The sequence below is a fragment of the Talpa occidentalis genome, unplaced genomic scaffold (genome assembly GCF_014898055.3).
Source record: "Talpa occidentalis isolate TD23 unplaced genomic scaffold, MPIMG_talOcc4v2.1 talOcc4.4, whole genome shotgun sequence".
Taxonomy (NCBI): domain Eukaryota; kingdom Metazoa; phylum Chordata; class Mammalia; order Eulipotyphla; family Talpidae; genus Talpa; species Talpa occidentalis.
The window spans coordinates 86832181-86855190 of NW_023604295.1; the positions used below are offsets into that span (position 1 = coordinate 86832181).

General features: G+C 36.6%; 1 long non-coding RNA gene across 1 annotated transcript in view; it reads right to left on the reverse strand.

The window, feature by feature from the left end:
- LOC129146758 (uncharacterized) overlaps positions 1–23010 on the reverse strand; it is a 74199-nt gene that overhangs the window by 17194 nt on the left and 33995 nt on the right. The window contains exons 2-3 of the long non-coding RNA XR_008553931.1: positions 13923–14002; positions 8103–8191 (exon numbers count right to left, since the gene is read on the reverse strand). This is a non-coding gene — a long non-coding RNA (uncharacterized LOC129146758). The remainder of the gene's footprint in view (positions 1–8102; positions 8192–13922; positions 14003–23010) is intronic.

Below are 23010 nucleotides of genomic sequence, written 5' to 3' on the forward strand. Positions count from 1 at the left end.
GTAAACTTTTTAAATAGTTTAAAATTTTTTCATTTGGTCAGTTGGTCACTTGACAAGTTAATCATTCAGGAATTTACTTTCAGCTTCCTTTATGTTGCTTCCTTTATGTCCCCTTCAAGCTGGGACATAAAAAATGCATAAAGAATGGAAAGGAAAATGGCAAATTGATGAAGAAAAGTATTCTGTGAAGAGGGAGTAGCACATGTGTCAGATGAAGGGCTGGAGTAGAATGGCACATCTGGAACAGTAAATATTTAGAAGTGTTAGAGTGAAAGTCCATGAAATTGAAGAGGAGGCCTCAGTCTGAAGGTTTCTGTGGCCTGGGTTCATTGGAGTTTCATATTATAGAAAATAGAGCCATTGAAGGATTCAAATCAAAGAACATCAGATTTGTACTTCGACAGATCATTAAGGCAACAGATGGAAGAAGAATTGAAGTGGATTGGTCTGCATGGAGGGGATTAACCACTAAGAAGGCAGAATACATTGGGGCCATGATGAGAATAAATTCCTGATTCAGATTGCAGGGATTCAACACCTACTTCCACCACTTAGCAACTGTATTTGGGCAAGTTCCTTAGCTTCTCTGTTGACCCGGTTTCCTCATCTGTAAAATGCAAATCATAATACCTCTGAAGATTAAAGGAAATAATACATATAAAGTGCTCAGGGCACAGACTGGCTTTTAGAAAGCTCTCAACACATGCTAGCTGTGATTATTAAAATATAATGATTATTTCTTTTGGGAGTTCAAAGGAACGATAATAATGGTTTGGACTGAGGTTCAGGCACTGGATTTTGAGGAGGGAGGGCATGGGGATGAGAAAATGGTTGGATTTGACAGAACTTTTAGTTGATTAGATTTAGGGGTGAGGAAGGACAAGATTTCTAGTGTGAAAGACTGAATGGAGGGTGTTGATATCAAAAAAAGTCTAGTAAGACACTAGCAAGGCAAGTTGGATGGTGAAAGATAATGAATTCCGTCATAAATACTTTCGTGTCTGAAAGGAGACATGCATATGTGCAGCTCAGGAAGGAGAGGAGAAGATCACATGAATCAAGTTCATAGTAACATAGACTGAGCGACTGGAAGTAGCTGCAACAACACACAAAAGTTGTGCCGTCTATTTGGATCTTGATGCATGTATCCAGCAGGGAGGGTGACCCTGATGGTTATCACAGGTACAACTTTCATAATCCATTTTTTGTTGATCAACCCAATTTGTCTCATTACTCTGAGGCACAATTAAAAACTGAATGTTTACACCTTCCCTTGTACCCCCCCCAAATTCGTATATTGAAGTTCTAACTCTTAATTGATAGTATTTAGAGATGGAAATTATGACAACTAATTAGGATTAGATGAAGTCATGAGGGTGGGATTAGTGCCCTTATAAGAACAGACACACAAGAGTCTTCTCTTTCCCTCCATGTACCAAGGAAAGGGCAGGTGACGTTATAACAAGAAGGCAGCCACACACAAGTCAGGAGGAGAGCTCTTGCCACACATCAAACCCATTTTACCTTGATCTGGGACTTGTAGCCTTTAGAAGTATCAGAAACAAATTTCTGTTGTTTAACCCCCCCCCATCTATTTTGTTATAGCAACTTGAGCCAACTAAAACACTCTTGTATAAAAGAGTCTCTATTTCTCCTACTGGCCAGCCTTTTTTTCTTACAAATAATGTATGTTTCTTTTCAATTTGAGTGCAATTCCCTTATCAAACTTTTGTTAGCATTCCCTGCAGTGCCTACATAAGGTTTTGCCTATAGCAGCTGTTTAACAAGCATCTAAAGACATGACATCAGCTTGGAAAGATAGGACCATGAGCAATTTCTGTAAAGAGGGACATGAGAGTGCGTGGAGAGGTACTAGGCAGAATCCTGGGGCAAATTCAAGACTGGTGTTTAGTTGGAAACTGGATGGTTTTGATATGAAATGTGGGTATTAGAACAGATTTTCCCAAAGATCAGCGGGAAGAGAGGAATGGCCACTGTAATCATTTAAGGCATACTTTTCTTCTCAGGATTTTGCTCTATGCAAGTCATTACGTAAGATTACATTGTGACTTGGCTATTTCAAATTGGTTTGAATAATGGTTTTTGAGCTAGCATTTGTTTAAACAAATGAATTTAAAGATTAAATTCAGCAATAGTTTTGGTCATAACAATTGGTGTAATTCTATTTTAAAAGAGAATAACAATAACCAAGCAAAGAAATATTCAATATCAATAGAGATGAAGTGAAACAAAGGAAAGCAAAACAAAGCATAATTTTTTTTATTGTGCTTCAAAATTTCATCAACTTTACTGGAAATCATTTAAAGGCAGGTAAATATTTTTAAGTGGAGACTTAGGAGTGTCTGTGACTCTGTCTATTGTCTGTGGGATGCCAGCGACTGCATGGTGAGAAGCACAGGGATCTGGCCCTTAGTGTCTCAGACACTTCTCTGTAGATGGGAACACTTGAGAAGATTATTTATTTTTCCTCTGGAGCATCTTTTATTACCATCTTGCTAATTTCCTGAGTGCTACTGAAAGCAGGGACTTTGTAACATCATCCTCTCTAAGTGGAGCAGGACCGAGGATGAAAGCATTTCCCCTATCTGATAGTAGAACATTGCTATTGGCATGGTTTGGTAGCTTACTTTTCAGACCTGAGAACACTCAAAAATTTATTCCATTTAAATTAATATTGATGAATTCGTACACCCCCAAATAACCTACTAACTCACATCAAATTGGAACATTCTACTTTCAGACAGCAGGGCAAACCTATGTATTTGATGTTGCTGACCTCTTCATCTAAGGGAAAACAGAAGTCCATGGATGGGTGATGACTCTTACAGTCTGGTGTTTGGGGAGCTTAGGCTTGAACCCTTTGTGGGGGAGCCACTAGCCACAGATAGCTAATGAACACTTAGAATTTGGCTAGTCTGAACTGAGATGCACTGTGAGTATAAAATACACACCAGATTCAATGAAAGTTAAGATCAAGTAAAATAATTGATTAATGCTTGCTCACATTGATTACAGGTTGAAGTAACAATATTTTAGATGTATTTGGCTAAACAAAATACATTATTAATTTTTTTACCTATTCCTCTTTTCTCTTTAAATCTGGTAATTAGAGGATTTATGATTACATATGTGGGTCACCATATTTTTTTTTTTTGCACAGAGTCTAAGCCTGACACCATCAAGGTCAGATATACATCCTGGTCTTGACAGGATGTGGAGCTTATAGGAATTTGTCTTCTCACGTGAATCATGCCCAGCTGTGTGTAAATGCAGTTTTATGGTTTGTGTAATAGCCCTCTGCACATATGCAGAGCCTTTCATCTGAGGATCTTAAACATTAATTAATTCTCACTGAATAGCTGAGGAAGACTAGTATTCTTAGTTCTATTTTACAGATGAGAAAACTAAGGCATGGGAGATTTAAACAATTTGCCCAGGGCAACCCAAGGTAAACTGATGGAGCTCAGAATAGAAACTGTGAATCATAATTAATCACACATCTAGCTAGCAAACAATATTTTTTTCTTCCTGTTTAGGTGAGCTTCTTCAAGGTAGGGCTTATGCTTTTAAAATGGTATTTTCAACTAGTAAAATAATGAACACTCAGTAAATACTGCACAACAGAAGCAGATGTTGTTGCCAGATTCAACACATTCGTGCAGTATTAATTACAGAAAATACAAAATAGACAAATATGTGGCTTTTTAATTGCTTGCTATGTTTTATATTCTGGGAAATCTTTCCCTTACTGACACTTATTTTGGAAGCAGATAAATGAATCCCACCTTAGTTTAGTTCTTGGATCTTATTAGATTTCCTGGGTGTTTTTTTTTTTTTTTATATTTTGAAGAGAAGACATTTCAAGCAAAAGCATGTTTGTTTGATTTGGATTCTAGACTGGCAGAGGAAGGAGGCAGCTTTGGAACCTGTGGTAACTCTAATAACATTCCTCTGTCACTGTCTACCTGTGATAAAGTGCTTCCTTTATAAGTTAGGTTACTGGTGACTGAGCTTTACTCCAAAGAGTATACTTTATGTAACTTATTTTGCAGAGAAGGCTATAAAAAAAACAGACATAAGACTTCCCAGGCAAGAATTACATGAAACAACAGGGTTTTGTTTGTTTTTTTGCAGTCTTCATTTAACTTCTCTTGAACTCAATAGGAAAAAAAGATTATAAAATCTACAACAGCCTTGTGATTACATTCCTGTGATTGGGACTGATTTTCAGTGTCACTGTAATATACTGGATTACCAAAGTGCATGAATTTGGGTATAGAATTAGGGGGTTATAGAAACCATTCATTCATTTAATAATGTGTACCTTGTGTTCTATCCTTCAAAAATATTTATTGAGAATGCATGAGTGAAAGGTCTCTACAACTCTCTAATTCTGTTCCTTATAAAAATGATTGGATAAAATGCAACATTTTTCAAGTATGGTTGAAGGATGTTCATTTTTATCAATATACACATATGTACACAAGGGAGTATGTTCACAGAATGCTCTTTTTCCTTTCATTGTCGGCAGAGTTCAACTTGATCAGTTCTCACTGTGTCATCTTGCCTTTGTGACAGGAAATATGACTAGAGTGCTGAAAGGTTTTTAATTATACTTGCAGTTGCTGCAAATAATGCTAGCCTACTTGCAGGTACTTGTCTTACAGGAGAATCATAGTTTGTGCTTTGAGCATTATACAGATTCCTTCATTTCCTTTGCCTTTTGTTTGAACCAGAAAAATGACCTAGAGAAATACGTGCATACTTCCATGCCATCCCCACCCATGATGGTGAGTCTGAGTCAGTAGGAAGAGTTTTAATACTCTTGGTATCTTTGATACTTGAGGCTCGGATGGAAGGGGGATGAGTGGGAGGAGAAAGAACTCATGAGTTGAGTCCTTTACAAATTTTCCCCTAAATAATTTTTGCATATCTCTCTGGCTACCACTTCCCACCATCCAGTTTGTCCAGATGTATTTATTCCATCTCTGATTATTGCAAACTATCCGGTACCCCACCACCAGAATAGTGTGATACTGATTTTAGCACAACTCTGTTGGCAGACAAATCAGGAAGAGTTCAAAAAGAGAGTTCATTTAACTTTGCAATAGAGTGAATGGTTTCGTACACCCTTACAGCTGACTCTGAAAGTTAACTTTTCTATATGATTCTGTCTTCTGAGTTCATGTCCACAAGAAAGCATTGAGATTTAGGTGGGAGTTCAATACCTGGAGGAAAGAGGGAGCCATTTGATGGACTGATGTCTCAGAGCCTTTGCTTGCCTAAGAATCTAGAACAAGGTCTCTATACACATACTATCTTCATCATTTTAGCAACTAGGCTAAATATATAGCAGCTAATATGCCAGAGAGCATTGTCTAAATGACAATCAAGCAGATGATGGGGAGAATCAGTTCCAATTTAGATCTTTATTTAATAAAGCTTTATGCAAAACATGCATTTTCTAGTGATGATAAATTGAAGTGTGAGTATATAATCATGTTGAGGGGGTAACTGAATTACTGCTATTTTACAACTAAGGAGCTAGAGAAGGCCATGGAAATAGACTGATGGAATGTGAGGGTGTATTGAATTCAGAAAACAAATGTTTTTCCCTTGTGATGGGTTCTCTAGGGACAGTTATTGAAACTTGGCCCATGAAAGTTCTGTACAGCAGCAGCCCCCTCTCCCTCCTAGCAGAAGCTAGATACCCTGGGGCCAGAGTGTGGCACCTTCTGCCCTGCCTCTAATTCATGCCTGCAGAATAACAATCTGTTCTCGGTGCACCAAACATAATGGAGGCCCTCTAAACTGCCACTCATGTGGGGCCTGCTAACATTCCAGGCCCTTGTTTCTGATTCTTGGCATTGTTGTGGCTGTGAGTGTGAGGAAAGCTGCACACTTCCATGCTGGGAAAGGCAGGGCCACTGGCGGCCCCAGAAACTCATCATATGGCCTAGACAACAGTCGCAGCAGCCAGACTAGCTAGAAGGGAGTTTATACCTCTTGGCAAACTTACCAAACATTCAGGAGCTTTGGGGTAGTGATCTCAAAAAGCTGAGTACTGTCCTCTCACCCCCCAAGTCTTAAAAAAAAAAAAAAACCTCATTAAAAATTCTTTTGGAATGACAGACTGCTACAAAGTCTGATTGTAGTTTCGATGGCTTTCTAACACACTTCAAATGACAGGGCTGACAAATTTCTAAGAGCATGGCAGCCATCACGCTATATAATCTTGATGTTGTTGCGTAAAAAGTAATGGTAGTGAAAGTTATTGATTAGGGATTATGATAGGCTGACAGATAAAATGGCAAATATTGGAAGCAGCAATCACACCCAGAATATATTCATTACAGAAAAGAACAAAGCATTCTGAAATTCATAGCAGTTATACAGCATAGGTAAGTCTAACAACTTGTCTCAGATCAGACTGATACTGATTCCAAGCTGGAGTAGAGGAGAAAAGGGCCATGAGACTATTTTAGAGTAAAAATAGTAGTTATTACTATTACAGAACTGTATTCCAAGGATTTTAAATACATTGGATAATTTAAGCCTAATGGCAGCTTTGTCAGATAGATACTATTTCCCCTGATTTATATACAACAAAGATTCTGAGCCCTGGAACAACTATCCAGAACTCTTAGATTCACTGTATTAGACAAACCTAGGGGCATGAAAAAAATGTTTTTCTGTTTATTCCCTAGGGAACCCCAGTTTTCCTTGAATTTGAACCGGAGCATTATTTTAAAGAAGTAACCATAGTTGCTCCTTACAGGGGAACTTCTAGTGTTGAGAAAAGTAGTGAGCGTTTCCATTTCTACTGAATGAATCAAACTGGACCAATAAAATGTAGCCTTTGTGACAGTTCTTTGTCTCCTTCTTGGCCAAGAATGTCTGGGCACAGTGAGTCAGAGTGTCAGCACTCTCTTGACTTGGCACACACTTAATGTGAGTCACTAGAAAGATTAGAAACTCAAGGTTGGGAAGAATCATTGCCGTTAAGTTGGTACAGCTAAAAATAATTGTTCATCAAATTGTAGCTGGTTCATTCAACCCTTTGTTTATTCTTTCAATATTTATTCTAATCCACTCACTTAAATACAAAATGCAGAGTAAGAAAGTTCAATTAGTATAAAATAATAAACAGTAAAAGCAAGTTTTTCTTACCCTAGCCTCTCAGTTCCTCTGTTTAGGGACCATGGCTGTTGCCAGTTTCTTGGGGTTCCTTCTAGAGCTATTTTTCTCACTGATATTGAATCCTGGCTATATCCAGGCATTGATTTATATGAAGTATTGGCCAAGACTTGTCCTCTGCCCCCAGGGAGGTGCTAGCCACAGAAAGTAGTTGTCACTGTATGATTGACAGTTACCCAATTGAAGGTGCATAGGGGATGGTGGTGGCCTGAGTGGACCAGTATTGGGACACCCATGTGTCAGATGACTGTCACAGGTAAATTGTTGTTACTAATAGTGTAGTGCCTGTATTTTTGATTTATTAAATAGATTAGCTCTTATTCCTGTTAAGTGATTATTCCTAATCACTCTCACTTCCATTCTAATTTACTTTGGTGAATGAAGTGATCAAGTTGGTTTGCTGAGAATTGTGTGCGGCCCTGGTCATGTCGATGGCATGGCTTCTTGGGAATGTGATGTGGAACGCATTCTGTGGGGTTGAAAATTTTAGACATCCAGGGGGGGTCAAAGTGGCATAATTTTCTCATTTTCTGGACTGGAGCACTGGTATATGCCTCGTATTCAGTTTAAACATTCGTCGCCTTGTTTCAAAATATTCTTACTTGTAACAGAAGGGAAGTCAGGAAGTGGCAAAGTCACCCATCTGGATTGAATACAGTTTGGGACAGCAAGCAGTTTGTGCATGGTGAGGCAGATAACATTTTGCAGATTTAAGAGACAGCTGAATCTGATGCATGGGGCTGCAAGCTACTAGTGGAAGTCTGGGAGCAAATCCTTTCAATGCAGCTCGGATTTATATGAGCAACTCAGGAGCTTGAATGCTTTGAAGAGGAGCATGCAGCGGTGATTTGGTTCACAAAGAGTTCATGTTTACTTCTGCTTACCTGAATTCTCACCCCATCTTCAGTTTTAACTCTAGTACATTGATAATTCAGCTCCAGGCTCAGATACTCCCTCTGTTCAATGTCTGATACTTAAAAGGAGAAAATAAAAAAAAGGCATAAATAAGTTTCACATGATTTCCACTCCAGTACATGAGCTGGCTCTGTTTTAGTCAATCAGCCAGGGGCAGAGAAAGTTTTGCAAACTTCAGTGACCCTTTCAGAAAGTTGGTCTACATCCTGCCTTCAGGAGAAAACCCAGAACTAGCCTTGTGTTAATTGTTTCCACTTCTGGGGCATCTGGCCTTGTGGCCATCCTAGGAGAGAATGTGGCCCAAGTACAGTCTCCCCTTGATTTTCCAAATGTATCCCTCAGAGGGGCAAGAAATTTTGCTGGTTGATATAACCCATGAGGCAGAAATGTATCCTGGGATGAAGCACAGCTGAGTTGATGAGGGCAGGACTATAACACACAATATTTCTCAAGGATTTCCTTCCTTGGGAACAGAAAAGACAGCCCAGCTGGACAGCAGGGTGTATGTATAGACTTAAGTTTTTATTATCAAATATAAATATAATTCTCCTTCACTAAAAAGCTCAATAACCTAAATTTGTACAGTTAACTCAACTTCAGTTGAAAAATACTGACATATGTTATTATCCTTTTTAAAATTCACCGTAAGTACTATGATGCAGTCTAGACAGAGTTGTTTCCTCTCTCCTTCCCTCCCTTTCCTTCTCCTTCCTCTCTTCTTTTCTCCCTCTTCCCCTCCTTCCCTCTATTACTTCCTTCTGAATATGAAGCAGAGTAGATAAGTGAAATCTTGCTTTTTCACTCAGTTTTTAAAATAAAGCACATATGTGCATTTTTTAAGTACCTTATGGGATTCTGTCAATTTATTTCTTCCCCCTCCTTTGAAAATGATCCCCAAAGAGATAAAATTACTTGCATGGATTCTTACAAAAAAGCAGCCAAGGTTTTATTAAAAACACTTCTTGCATATTTTCTTTCCTTCTGTAATATGGGAAGATATCAAATATAAAAGAAATAAAAACATAACTCCTTTCATCTTTGCTCAATTTCCAAAATCTTCCAACAGATCACCTTATTTTTCTTTATTAAACTTTAAAGTGGAGCAAGTGGAGTCCTGCATTTTGAGTTTTAAGAGTTTGAGCAACACTGGAGATGGGTTATCTGCACTGTGTCATTCATTATATTCTCATAAGATCTCACGCTGTATTGGGAATGGCAAACATTTTTATGCCTTGGAGAACACATTCAAACTATTATTTCCTATAAAATTAGAAATTCTGGCAGTTCATGTTCCTTGATGTGATGGAGTCTTTAATTTTTAAGAGAAAAAAAAGAATTATAGATACCTGGTTGAAAGCTCTAAACCAATTCAGGAATTCCTCTCAAATACATAATATATATTTCCAAATGTTGCTTAGTCCAGAAATACTTTGAAGAATAAATGAAAAGTAACTTGATGATGAAATATAATGATGAAAACTAATTTAATTAAAATGTATGATCATCTGGAGTTATTTCTTTTCTTTAAAAAAAATCCCAGCCCAATTTTGTCCTTTAAAACCTGTCTCTGTCATAAACTACCTCTAAGAGCCTTGGTTCTAGAGCAGACAAGATGTATGTGATAGGTGGAATTAAAAAAAAAAAAGAATTCAAGATTTTAGGTTTTTATATTTCAGTCTGTTTTTAAAGAAACTAGAGGAAAACACAGCAAACATAGGTTAGGATTATTTATTACATTTGTCATTTTTGAGTCTTAATCATTTACATAATGTGGGACAATACTTTTTCTAATCACAGTAACAAAAGGAGCAACTGTAATCCTTATCTATTTTAGTGGACCTGATTTTATGGGACCACCCTGTACTTCGAAATGTAGACCTCTAACTTTAAAAAAAATGTACTTTAAACTTGGAAGAACTTAGCAGAAACTGTAATGGTGCTTGATAAATTCTCATCTCTAAATGAAAAAAATATTGGAGCAATATAGCCTGTGCTGGGATAAACATTTTGAAACCAAGTGAAACCAAGGTTACTAACTCAGTGATGAGCACACCGGAGTTTTGATAAGCAAGACCCAATCGCACAAGGTGAAATCTCTCATCCAGAGAGAATGCATCATCTCTGCAGAACTCATTGGAATGGGCATTTACTCCCTATCAAGAAAGGTGCAATAAATCAGAAAAAGCTGCAGATCCCGTCAGACCTGCTCGCATTCCTTTCCTCTCTGTGATTCCTTGGTTCAAGAGAGTTCATACTTTGGGAATGTTTAACACAATTTTGGAAACAATGCCAAAACCCAGGGGCTTTGATAAAACCTTATTTTATACTGAGCGAAGAAAAATCTGACTCTGGGAAGGGCTAAATTATCAAAGGCAGTGCCGTGGAGCAAGCAGCAGTAAGTTAACTGGCAGATCTGAGGGGGAAATGAGAGAGCCTTTGAACTTGCTAGGAAGTTTAACAGCATGAGTGCAGATTCTTGGGAGATCTGTTACTAAAAGAAGATAAAGAACCAGTAAGCAGCTTTCCAGCTGGACAAAAAGTAGGAGACAGAATCCATCTAGCTCCGGAATCCATGTTCGCGTCTTACACTGAAGAAAAGAGTAAATGCAGAGAAAATGTAAAGGCTTGTTTATTGAATAGATGTCAAAAACAAAAAGTTGGGTAGATTCATTTTCCTTTAATAATGTGGACTAGAATTTAAAATACCAATTTGAAGGGGGAATTAATTATTTCACGAATGGAATGACGAATCATTAGTCATTAGGGAATCTAGTGATTTACTGATGCCAAGGCCAGTTGTTTCCCGGGACTGTCTTTGAAGTTCTGGGATGTGGGGTATTCAGAGGGTGCAGGGAGGAATGGGAATTGGGGTGAGAACTGGCTTTGTAGTAATTTTCCCCAAACATTTATTGATTTTCCTTTCCTCTTTCATTCAGCAAATACTTCATGACTTTCTCTATGCTAGTTTTCTGCCAAATATTTGGGATTTGAAGATGAATACTAGAGCATTCCAGCTTTTAAAGAGTCTAGAGGTAATTTCTAACACTGACCTGCTCTCCAATCCCTTTCTCACAGGGGAAACAACTCTGAAGAAATGATAGACCTCCCAATGTTTTATAATCTAATTCAATAAGTTGCTAATCTCAAAAGACATTTTTCATTTCACATGCTTTTACTCTTTTTAATAAAGGCAATCCATTAAATGTATAAAAGTGAGTTTAATTTTGATGATCTTTATAAGTCTTTTTCATCTAATTATATGAATTTAGAAAAGAGAATCCAAAGTGAGACAGATCTCCCATTCTGCTTTTTTTTCTTAACAATGTATTTTCTACATTGATTTCATGAGCTTCCTTTTCTAATGGATTTAATAGAATCCATTGATAGAGTTAGAAAGAGGTAGATTGTATTTTATCAATTAGATGTCTAGCAAGTCTAAAAAAAAACAGTAAAGAGTTTTTGTTTGCTTATTTCTTGTCTATAAAAATATCAACTGGCAACCTTGACAGACCCCTCAGCTAAGACAAAACCCGGATACCCATCCCATAAAAACTGTGTGAAGTAGTGTTTGTTGGGTTAAGCTAATTTTTAGAGTAATTTTTAATCAGCAAAGGAAAACTAATACAAAGACCCTTTCAAATCTGAGATTCACTGCTTCTCTGGTTCTCATATCATATTGGTAATATCTGTCACAGGAAATATTATTACTGGGAGCCTCTGAGTATATTCCCTGAACATTTTATGCAATAATTAATGCATATATCCATGTATAGACATATGTGTGTGTATATATATACATATATATACACACATTATATGTATATACACACATACACACAGAGGTAATGATTTCTTTCTAATTTTATCAAGCTCATTTTTCATTTCGAGGACAATGCATGCTTATTAAAGGAAATTTAAAAATATCACCCACAGTTTTAACACCCAAAGAAAACTATTATTAAGATTTCAGAGTACTTCCCTTGAGTTTTCTTTCAGAGTGTTCCAAAAGCAGTTGCAACCGTATGTCATATGCCATGTTTGTACCAAGCCAAATCCATTTTCTACAATAACAATATCAAAAAAACGTGCCTTACTGATTCTTGCTGTTCAGTTCTCTGCTTAGAGTGACAGGTTCTCAGGGAAATCAGATGGGACTGTGTCCTGAGTTGCAAAAGACCCAAGAGAATGTGTGGTTGGAGCCAGGTCACGGCAGGGAGAAATCCGTGCCTAGGGGTACCAGCCACAGGGAAAATGATTTATACCAACTCATAGTTCCCCTTTGTGCATGTTCTTTTTATTTTCAGTACTAATGTGTGTAAAGGGCCACTCCCTCTCCCCAACAACTCATATATATGCTCTCACTGTGCATCTTCAAGTAGGGCTGCTTAGAGGTGTGGATTTAATGAGATGTTGATGAAGACTAAATAACAGAGCCATTCTGCCCATTTTTTGACTGAATTAATTTCTTTGTTTTTGTTGAGTCTCATCAGCTCTTTGTAGATTTTTGTGATCAGTCCTTTATCATTAGTGTTGTGTGCAAAAATTTTCTCCCAGTCGGTGGGGTTTCTCTGTTTTGGTTATTGTCTCTTTTGCTGTGCAGCTCTTTAATTTGATGCAGTCCCAGCTGAAGAGATAAAAAGAAACTTCTCCAAAGAGGAAATGCAAATAGCCAACAGGCATATGAAAAAAATGTTCAACATCACTTGTAATCAGGGAAATGCAAATCAAAACTACAAAGAGATACCATCTTCCACCAGTGAGAATGGCACATATTAAAAAAACTAGCAACAACAAATGTTGGCAAGGACGTAGAGAAAAAGGAACTCTCCTGCACTGCTGGTGGGAGTGCAAAATGGTCCAACCACTATGGAAAGCTGTGTAGAGATTCCTCAATCTACTGAAGATAGAGATTCCATATGATCCAGCAATTCTACTCCTAGGTATTTACCCAAAAGACACAGAATCATTAATTCAAAAGGACACCTGCACCCCTATGTTCATAGCAGCACTATTTACAATAGCTAAGCTGTAGAAACAGCTCAAATGCCCAAAAATAGATGACTGGATCAAAAAGATGTGATACATATACACAATGGAATATTACTCAGCAATCAAAACAGATAAACACATGCAGTTTGCAGCAACATGGATGGAGCTAGAAAGGATCATGCTCAGTGAGATAAGTCAGAAAGAAAAAGAAAAATACCGGATGGTCTCACTCATAGCAGGAATTTAGAAAACCTAAATAGGGACCAGGAAAAAGACTAATTAATACAAAGTAAAAATCAAAATCAACAAGCAACTATAAACCAGAGACACACTATGGGGGGGAAGGGGTGGAGAGAGGAAGGATTACGGTCAAAATAAGGGAGGGTGCAATTGTATGGGGAATATAACCAAAATGAAAATGCATACATTGTACAAAAATGAAAAATGATGTAAGAATTATATTAAATATAATATAATTATATTTGTATAATATAAATATTATATAATATTAATAAATATATAAAATAACAATAATTTTAATAATTTTAAATTAATAATAAATATTAATAAATTAATAAATATAGAATATATAAATATTATATAATATTAATTATATTAAATATAATATAATATAATTAAATAAATAAATAACAGAGCAATTTCCGAGGCCATGAGAAGTGTTAAGAATATTGTTTACATGATTATGTATTTTTACACAATTTGCAAAATAAGAAACTTTGATTAGAATTGGTTAGGATTTCCTTGTCTTTCCACTTTGCCTCAGCCCCCAGCAGACTTACATTTTCCTTTATGCAGGGTGGTGTTGAGTAGTCCTGGGCACTGTATTTTCAGAATATTGTGTTATTTTTCTTTGCAGAACCTGAAAAATTGTGCAAGTGTTAGATATATAACAATTAGTCTCTGATTTGCAAACAGCTTTTTTCAATTGTTTAATACTATGAACATAATTTATTATTTAAGTCACTGAGGATTTCAGAGCTGTGAGAATCACAGAATTAGTGGGTTTCTAATGAGTTCAGACTAATTAAATGTAATTTCCAGTTGTTTCATCAGAATCCAGAGGTGTTCAAGAAACCCTCCTCTATGTGCTTGCAGAATCCTATACCTTGACTTTTTGACAACTTTTGATTAAAATGATTTCTTCTTCAAGTGTTCATTGTGACCTCTCAATTATGAAACCTACTAAACACCTTTGAACAAAAAAATGAAGGCAAAATAAACAGTACCAACCCAACTGGGTGATTTGCCTTTTGACAGACTCTATAAAAGGTTGTGCCATTCTTTGGGTATTTATTTCACCCATTGTTTACAAAATGAATGAATGAATTAATTTTTTAAAAAATGAATGAATGAATGAATTTCAATTTAGTGCGGAATTTAAACAGAAAACTGGAGTGGAACCAGTTGACTCACACAGTGGTAAATAGTAATTTCAACTTGAGTCATCTGGCAGACTGTCACACACAAGTTCATTCACTGCAAACAATGGTCTTCTGGTCTTGACCTCTTGTTGTCATTTCTAGAACAGAATCATGTTAGGGGAAATGTAAACAATGAGCACAGCCAGCGTCCCTCTGCTACCATGTTGGATGCAGCAGAGATTCCCATTGACAGTGCACAAGAATTCCTTTTACTTCATATTCTCTCTGAAATTTGTGTTTTTTTGTCTTTTTTGATAACAGCCATTCTCACTGGTGTGAGGTGATATCTCACCATGCTTTTTTATAAACACCTTTTCATGTGCCTTTTAACCATCTGTATGTCTTCTGTGGAGAAGTGTCTATTCAGCTCTGTTGCACATTTTTGAATTGGGTTACATATCTTTCTGTTGTTGAATTGTATGAATTTTTTAATATATTTTGGTTATTAACCCCTGGTCAGATGTCCACCTCCCATTCAATAGGATATCTACCAGGCAGCTTTTGCTTGAACACTGCCCATTAAATGGCAAATCTTTTTCAGGAAGACGCTGGATTCTGAGATGCTCACTATCCAATCTTTTCTCCCCTCTCTTCCTTTGCGGGGGTGAACTTGACCACACTGTGATCCTCTTTCGTTCTACTGCTCCTCCCACTTCCTACCATCCTTCGCAGACTTCCTCCTGATCTCTTGCTAATCAAATCCCATTTTGCCATCTGCTTCTCTGAGCATCTGAACTGACATAATGTACATTGTTAAAAGTGACCTAACCCAGCAGTACTTGTGTTGAGAAGCAAGAGTTTATGGCCTCCTTTACTATGGGAGTCCTTTCCCCATTCCCTCACGTAGGGACCACATTTTTTTTATTTTAATATTTTTATTGAGGTAACATTGGCTTACAATACTATATATAACTCACAGGTATGAATTCATACCTTTTCTGGTATGTTAGCACACCATGTCCATCAGTCACCAAGGCACTCAAATCCTCCACCATAGTCTCCCAGGCCCCTCCCTCTCTGCTCCCTGCCATCCTCCTTCCTTTCTGGTTACCTAATTCCACAGGCAGATTTCCAGGGCTTATTTTGGTTTAGTTTCATCTGACATGGGAACCACTTTTAACAGTTCTTCTTTTTAACTCTTCTGGCAGTAACCTCCACATTTCTAAAGTAATATATCTATACCAGGCGTTATTTATATATTTTTAATTTATTGTTTGCTTTTTGTTATATATTTCATTTGCTATATATACTGTACACGTGTTACATGTATAAATATGTACTATATTATTATTTATTATCATAATATATTTATATCCTAGTTTTCTTTTCTTTTTTAACCAATGAGGTAAAATTGACATACAATAAGCTGCTTAAAATAAAAGTGAACAATTTGATGAGTTTTGACATATGTGGACACCTTGAAATTAACATCACAATCAAGATAATGAAGGTATCCTTTCATCCTGAAAGTTTCCTTGGGCCTCTTTAAAGTTAGTCTATCCCTCTCTCTACAGTCCTTGATCTGCTTTCTGTCACTACAGATTATTGTTTGTTTTTCTAGAATTTATGGAAATGGAATCATATAACATGTACTATTTTTTTCCTGACTCTTTTGCTCAGCATCACCAACTTGAATTCAGACATGTATGTATCTACAGTTGTATGTATCTACAGTTGATTCTTTTTTATTGCTAAATTGTATATTTCATTGTATGGATGCAGTATGATATGTTGATTCATTCACCTTTTGCTAGGCATTAGGATTATTGTTAGTTTGAAGTTATTACAAATAAGCTTGCTATTAACATTTGTGTATAAGAGTTTGTATAGATATATATTTTCTTTTCCCTGTTTCAAAGATCATTGTGTTTATTGCCTAGTGTCCAATGTCTTGAGTGCTGTTCCATGTATTTTGTCTGATGTTTTGATTGTTTCAGGCAAGACGGTAAATCTGATCCCTCGTACTCCACTTGACTGGAAGCAGATATACTATATTCCTCTTAAAGTTATTGTTTCCTGTAAGTATAAACTTATACTTTCATTTCACTTAGAGTGTAAGAGTGTGCAGGATAGTTATGTGTCTTCCCTCCCAGCCTTTGTGCTATGGCCAGAAGACATTTTATTCTACCTATTGCAAACTCTTCAATACATTATTATTTTTTTCTGTTTCTGTATTTAACAAATTTAGATTTTAGGTGTTGATTTCCATTATACTGAATATGGATTTAGGCCACCTTTTTTCTGTCTTCCTAAGCTTGTCCTTTTTTCATCCACTTTCCAATAAAATTTTGAGATCCTTCCTTAGCTCCTTTTGTAACTATGTAAAATATAGTTTTATATATTCACATTCTTATTTTTAATTCTGTCAACTATTGACAGTTTCTCTTGACTCTTCATGAGATGAACACAGAATTTCTTTTTTTATTATTTTTATTTTTTACATCATTGTTCTTTTTTTTTTTTCAAATATTTATTTATTTATGCATACAAGAGCTGGGGCACAGGCCAGAGATGTGGGAGGTGAGAGGATCCACCAGAGACAGAGTGGGGAACAGAACAGGCAGACCAACTAAAATACGCTGCTGAAGGGAGCAGCGGGCAAGACAGGAGTGATCTGCCTCACCATGTGGGTTTCTCCCTGGCAGGCCACGGATCAAACTCATGCTGCAGAGGCTGCAGATTGCTTCAGAGTGTGGTGCTTAACAACTTGTGCCACCAGGGAGACCCCATTGTTCATTTTCAAACAACATTTGCTTCCCCCCACACCCTCAGGTGTAGTCCCCATAGAGTTTCCTTCACCAATGCACCCGTGCACCATCACCTCAGTCCCCTGTGCTCCTCCTTCCTTCTCCCTCCTCCTCCCCTGCAGTATTACTCTGATTTATAATTGTCTGTTTTTGCTTTGTTGTGTTTTGTACTGTTATTATTTTTTTACACTTGTGTCTTGGAGGTTCCTCAGTCTACTAAAAAGGTAGCTACCATATGGCCCGGCAATTCCATTCCTAGGGATCTACCCAAAGGACACAAAAATATTGATTCAAAAGAACACCTGTACCCCTATGTTTATTGCAGCAATATTTACAATAGGTAAAACTTGGAAACAACCAAAATGCCCCCAAATAGATGACTGAATCAAGAAGATGTGGTATATATAAACAATAGAATACTATTCAGCAATCAAAAAAGATAAACTCATGCCATTTGCAGTAACGTGGATGGAGCTAGAAGGAATTATGCTCAGTGAAATAAGACAGAAGGAAAAAGAAAAATATTGGATGGTTTCGCTTACAGCAGGAATATAGAGGAACCAACAATGAATTTATCCTTCCCTTTATCTCTGTATTCCTTCTTACCACAGCAATTGCTTAATTTTAACTTAAGCTGTTAAGAGTTGAAGTTTAAAAATCATTTTAAATTGAAATACCATTGATTTACAGCTCTTTATAAGTTTAAGGAGTATAGCTTCATACCTCTACAAATGTATATACATACCACACTCATCTCCAAAGATCTTGATATGATCCAGTACCATCCAATCCACCCCTTCTACACAAGACACTCTCCTCCACCCCACCCCCCTGATAGCCACCATTCTATTGTCAAAATATGTGTTTGTTTGCTTTGTTTCTTTATATTCCTCTTATGAATGGAATCACACAGTGTTTGTCTTTCTCTTTCTGACCTACTTCACACATATCATAACTCTCCCAAGGTTTAACCATGCTGCTCAAGAACTGAAAATTGATCAATGTTTACAATATTATGACTATGTAAATGTTCACAATGAGTCACACAGTATACTATGATTACCTATCTTTTTTTAAGGTCACAAGTTTTCTTGGAATTTCTAATTATCTCCTCCCTATCCTACTTCCAGCATTGTGACATTTTTCACTAGATGTTATAGCTTCATAAAGACAATATTGAATATGTGGATTCTTTTTGCTCACATGCATTTTCTTCCAAGACAGCTGTCTTTTGGAGCTCTCATTTCACCAGCTCCCATCTGGACCCTGCTCTCTAGGTTTGGTAAGAAGTTGTAATCCTAGGTGTTCCTTCAATTTTTCTTCTTTTTGGCTAAACCATTTCTTTAATTCCTCATTTCTTTCTTTTTTGGCTTATGTTTTTATTTTTACAGAACACATTCTTTAATCATTTTTATAGAAAGGGAATGTGGAAAGCAAATACATTGAATCCTTTTATGACTTACATTCTTGTTATATTCTCAAATTTAATTAACAATTTGACTAAGTGTGAAATTTTTTTACTTAGAATAACTTTCTCTCAGAACTTTGAAGGCAGTATTCCATTGTCTTCTAGCATGCATTATTTCCAAAGAGAAATTTCATGCCAATCTGATTTTTTAAAAGCCAATTTGCTTTATCTCTTTGAAAATGTTTTTGATTAGAAAATTATTTGATATTATAAAATATTACAATCTGAAATATCACTGAGTATCATTCATTTACTGTGTCTGGCTTTATGATGTCCTTTTCCCCCTCCTTTTTTTCTTTCTATTGTCTCATTTTGTTTGTCACCTGTGGATTATCTATTCACTTACATTAGTCTCGGGTATAAAATTTATAATCTAGGCTTTCATCCCTATCTTCAGTCTACCTGTGTTCTTTATTTTCTTGGAGATTTTTTAAAAACTAGTTTTCATATTATTCAGGATTTTATGATTTATAACTCCATTTATTTTTTAATGTATGTTTACATGGAAAGTAAGAATAAGTAGTATTTTGAATATGTTAAAATCTACACATACATAATGCTCCTAGAGCAGGGCTATATTTATTTACTTATTTATATATATCTCAGAATAATAGATGTGTTTGTCTGGATATGGAAGTCATTCTATACATACCATTAAGTAACATGTATGTAGGTAATGTTGGTTTATAACACTTTATAATAGTTTCTGGGGGCATAACTTTGGTTTTATTTTTTACTCTATTCATTGAAATTTCTGCTTGAATAGCCATATTTTTAATTTATAAGAATTCTTTCTCTTCTGGGCCTCTCCCCGGTGGTGCGCGGGTTGAACACTGTGCTGTGAAGTTGTCCACAGCCTCCGCAGAGCTGGTTCAATTCCCAGCCGGCCAGGGAGAATCCCATATGGGGAGGCAGACCTCTCCTGTCTGGCCCGCTGCTCCCCTCAGCAGTGCCTTTGGTCCATCTGCCTGTTCTGTTCCCCGCTCTGTCTGTGGTGAATCTTCTCACCCTCCTACAACTCTGACCTGTACCCCAGCTCTTGTGTAAATAAAAATATAAATCTTAAAAAAAAAAGAATTCTTTCTCTTCTGCTCTTCAGTCATTCCTTTTTTCATAACATCCAGGTCTTGAATTGTAACCTTAGTATATTTTAGTTTTCTCTAAGGATATACTTTGTGGTTAAAATATCACTTTCTGATAAATGTTCTTAAAACATGCACATTTGTATATATCTTACATGGACAATGAATTTGGAATATTCACAGAAATAAAGTCCTCAAGTGTTTGCATTTGTGAAATTTACCAAAGACATTATTTTTTTCTTGGTAGATGTATGTCTTTTTTCCCCCATTTTTGAAATTGTATTTTTTACATTACTTTTCACTTTTGCAGAATGTATGCATTTTCATTTTGGTTATATTCCCTGTACAGTCCCCCCCGCCATTTTATTTTGACCCCAATCCCTCCTCCCCTCCCCACCTCCCTGTGGTGTGTCTCTGGTTTATAGCTAGCTCCTTGTTGATTTTGATTTTCACTTTATTATAATTAGTATTTTTCCTGGTGTATGTATCTTTAGCTGAATTTTCACAACAGAGAGTTCATATCTTCAGAATGTGTTTTCACTCTCTGAACTAGAACAGTTGCTGCATTAGGTTAGTCATAGTGAAAGTTGTTTCTCTCCGTTCAAAACATTTAAGGTTCCTTTTATTGTATATTTATGTACTGTATGTCAGTTGACTACAGTTGACATTGGTGAAGTGGCCAGTGTTGGAAATAATACTTGACTGGAAATAAGTAGGGAAACTCAGCAGCCAAGACAGAAACTCTTGCAAAATTTTCGAAAATGATTGACGAGATCTTTCTGGGTGCTTTTGGGATGTGGATGTATTGGAGAGGGGAGAAGGGCATTAACCTGGTAGTTGGCCCTCTACCCCTTTTTCTAGAAAGACTTAGGTAAACTGATTGCATGCTTATTCAGTTTAGAATGTATACAAAAATTGACAAGCTATGTACCAAATGTTAACCAGGCATATCCTGAGCTTCAACATCAATCCTTAAATAAAAAACTGTATATGTAAAATTTCTACAATTACTTATGATTAATTATGTAATAAGAAAATAATTTATTTTTGAAGTATAAATAGGTATTCTTCTGGATTTCATTTATGGTATTGAAAGCAGCATACAAAAATTAAAAAAAAAATAATTCTAGAGCTAATAGTTACACCTAAGCTAAAAATACTAAACTCTTTATTTGCTCTGGTCCCATGTACTTGGGCCAAGTTTGTGATAAAGAAGAGAGGGGATGGGGGTGGGATGAGATTTATGGGATGGTATAGGGAAACAGGTGGTCACAGAGATGAGACTTCAGGTCTACTCTTTTGCTTTTCTCAAAGCTCACAAATAATGTAAATATGGCATTGGAAATAATGGTCTTTTTCCATTTGCAGGTGAAAAATAATTGACACCAGACAACTAAATTTTGAGGATAACTGTGGTATATACTTGTGAGCTAGGTTTCCTTTCCTAGTCTAATAATTCAGAAGTGACATATGTGGTTGGGGGTAGTATGCATTCCTGAACGTACATTTAAACAGGCACTGTTCAGGTCCCCGTACCACCCAAGCACATCTGCTTTGAAGAACACTTTTGAGAGAGCCTAACTATTCCCTACTATAGTTCTATTCTTTGTAAAATAAACAAATACAATGGGATCTGTGCTGAAATTTCTATTCAGAGGCCAAAATTTAAAATGTTGCCAGGATTGAAATAAATGTACATACCACATCACCACAAATTGCATTAATGGATGATTTGAGAGGATGACTCAAAGTAAATTGTGATATATTTTCTTTTTTTTTTTTTCTTCCTTTTTTTTAATAGAGGCATGCTTTATTTATTTATTTATTTGTTTGTTTGTTTTGTTTATACATGCACTGGGTACAGTCAGAAGCGCGGGAGGGTGAGAGAATTCACCAGAGCCAGAGCGGGGAGCAGAGCAGGCAGAAGGACCGAAGCACACTGCTGAGGGGAGCAGCGGGCGGCAGGAGAGGTCTGCGCACCATGTGGGACCCTCCTCCGGTGGCTGGGGAGCAGCCGGGGATCGAACCGGCGCCGCAGAGGCTGCGGGCAGCTTCGCAACCCAGCGCTCAACTGCTGCGCCACCGGGGAGGCCCAATTGTGATATATTTTCAAGATAAAGAAAGCAAAATATTGGGGACCGAATTTTTGTTTTCACCTGTTTATTAAAAGATGGATACATATTATTTACCAGAGGCATTTTTTCCTTTTGTGAGGATAGTTACAGTTCAGGGATGTGCATTCTTGAGCATTATAAGAAAATATTGATGTTTATAAATTTTGTGCTTAAATATAGTTTTGAGTCACAAAACTATCAGCTAGCCTCAGAGACTTATTTTAAAATTTGAGCTCTATGGGCCTCCCTGGTGGCGCAGGTGGTTGAGCGCAGCCATGTGAAGCTATCTGCAGCCTCTGCAGTGCTGGTTCGGTTCCCACTGGCCTCAGAGCACCCACATGGCGAGCAGACCTCTGCTGTCTTGCCTGCTGCTCCCCTCAGCAGTGTATTTTATATTTCATCAGTCTGCCTGTTCTGTTCCCCATTCTGTCTCTGGTGAATCCTCTCACCCTCCCGTGCATCTGGCCTGTACCCCAGTTCTTGTATAAATAAAATAAATCTTTGAAAAAATTTTTTTAACTCTAGACTATTGAAGGAGACTTTGAAATCAATTTCTATATTTTAGAGAAGTTAAATTCTAGAAACTGCAAAATTCAAACTACAATTTTTTTCAACTTAATAGACATATTTTAATACCCCAGAATATATACATGTTTAAAATATTCAATATCAAATATGTGTATCCTAAATATACATATTTAAAATTCATAAATTATGATGAAGTCTGTACCTCAATATGATATTCATTTGAGAAACATTAAAAGTTATATCATATTTATACTTTGGTGGATATAATTATGTTAGATAATTCTTTTTTTTTAATAAATTTTATTTTTATATTCCCCATACAATTGCAACCCCCTTATTTTGACCCCAATCCCTCCCCTCCCCATTCCCACCCCTCATAGAGTGTCTCTGGTTCATAATTTTTTGTTGATTTTGATTTTCACTTTCTTATAGTTATTCATTTTCCTGGTCCCTTATTTAAGTTTTCTAGATTCCTGCTATGAGTGAGACCATCCGGTATTTTGCTTT